The sequence below is a fragment of the Bison bison genome, unplaced genomic scaffold, assembly GCF_000754665.1.
Source record: "Bison bison bison isolate TAMUID 2011002044 unplaced genomic scaffold, Bison_UMD1.0 scf7180017864378, whole genome shotgun sequence".
NCBI lineage: Eukaryota > Metazoa > Chordata > Mammalia > Artiodactyla > Bovidae > Bison > Bison bison.
Genome location: NW_011494950.1, coordinates 496,195 through 498,183, shown reverse-complemented (window position 1 = coordinate 498,183; position 1,989 = coordinate 496,195). Strand labels below are relative to the sequence as shown.

Below are 1,989 nucleotides of genomic sequence, written 5' to 3'. Positions count from 1 at the left end.
CCACCTTTTCACTTGGCTCTGGAAGTCTCAGATTTCTTTTTATGCCTTTTAATACTTTGGTTGTGAATTTTAGGTAATACTTAAGGACCACACATACAGTAATTATTCTGAGAAGTAATATAGTATTTACTTCATATATGTGTAACGTTGGGTAGTTGTCTTAATAGAGGTATTTATTGTTAAATAAATACAGGTAAAATTGGCCCCGAGTTGAGTATAATTTTTGAACTTTACTCTTTAGTGATTCATACAAATACAAATAGTCATTACAAATAGTCTGTAATCATTATTTTAAGTTGATTTTATAGTTGATGTCCTTTATGTCTTGAAATATACAGAAAATGTACTGATCATTATGTGAAAGGATTTGGGTTGTTTTTTATAGAAAAGAAAACTGAGGAAAGAATGTAGATATGCCAGATCACATTTGTAATGAAGACCAGTGTGGGGGAGGGGAAGTGTCTGTGTCTGTGTCTGTTTTGTTTTAAAGAACCAGCTAGGGCCTGTGTGTGTCTCTGTGTCTGTTTTGTTTCAGAGAAAGTAACAGTTCAGAGTTCCTGGGCAGTCCAGTGTTTAGCACTTTGACTGCTAGGGTGAGAGCAGCTAAGATCTCCAGCATGCCCGCCCCCACCCCCACCCCCAATAAAAAACAAATCAAAACAATCCACCCAAAACAAAATAACAGTGTCATAAAATGTAAATGCTCATTCTCTATAGACTCCTTATTGTCCCTCTTCCTCAGATAAAACAGATGAGAAAGGAAGCATCTTTTGTAGTGGAGTGAAAGTATATAGAAAAATTTTCTAGGTTATTAAATTTTCTATTGTAGTTATTTAAATATTTGTCTTTTTTGTTTTTGTTGCAGAGATGGCATAGAATTTGCTTTTAAAGAACCTAATCCACAAGGAGAGAGCCATCCACCTTTAAATTTGGCATTTCTTGATATTCTTAGTGAATTTTCTTCTAAACTACTCCGACAAGACAAAAGAACAGTGTATGTATTTACTAGAAATATTCTATTTAATTTTGCTTTGGAATTCTTAAAGATTTGTTATAATTGGTTTCTCTTTCAGATTTGTAGGATTTCATTAATGCACAAAAACTTTATGCTTCAGAAATTTTATAATTTTAAGAGTACAACTATGTTTTATGCATAATATTATATTTTAATTCTATGACTTCTTTTTACAGTGTAGCTGTATCTTTAAAGGTGTAACTGGAATGCTTTTTGTATTCCTATTTGAGTTCTTTGCTCAGCCTAACTAAGGAAGAAACATTTAGCAGACAATAATATTGCTGATCCATCTGTGTCTTTGTCTGTGTCCTGAGCTATGACTACACTGGAAAGTAGAAGTCTCCCTCTTTTATCTTCGTACTTTAACTACAAGTCCTGTTCTCAACAGACCATTTAAACAGAATACTTTTATGGTTTGGTCTTCTAAAATGATGACTTACATTCTAAAAGAGCCCAACAAGTGGAATTAAAGTCTCAAAATCTTCTTTCATCCCTCCCTCCCAGACCTCCCAACCCCGAGCTTTGAGGTATAAAAAGACAGAAGAATATGAATAACTCATAGTATAAGTCATGTCTTCTTAAAGCCCACTAGTATTTTGCATTTAATGATTATATAGATCTTATATGAAATTCTAAAGCAGACAAAACTAATCTATATTAATAGAACTCACCATAGTGGTACTTGTTGAAGTTGGAAAGACTAAATGGGAAAGGGGATACAAGGTACTTTCTGGGGTCATGGGAATATCCTGTATCTTGATAGGTGTATGGGTTACATGACTGCATTCATTTACAGAGGTGATCCAACTTTTATTTTCTGTGAACTTTATTATATATAAATTGATCCCAATTTAAAATTGCATTGAGGAATTGGTAGTCCAGTGGTTATACTCTGTGCTTTCACTGCTGAGGGCCTGGATTCAATCCCTGCCTGGAAAACTAAGGTCCCACAAACTGTGTGATGGTAGGCAAAA

General features: G+C 34.0%; 1 protein-coding gene across 1 annotated transcript in view; it reads left to right on the top strand.

The window, feature by feature from the left end:
- STAG2 (stromal antigen 2) overlaps positions 1 to 1,989 on the top strand; it is a 91,517-nt gene that overhangs the window by 73,723 nt on the left and 15,805 nt on the right. The window lies entirely within an intron of this gene.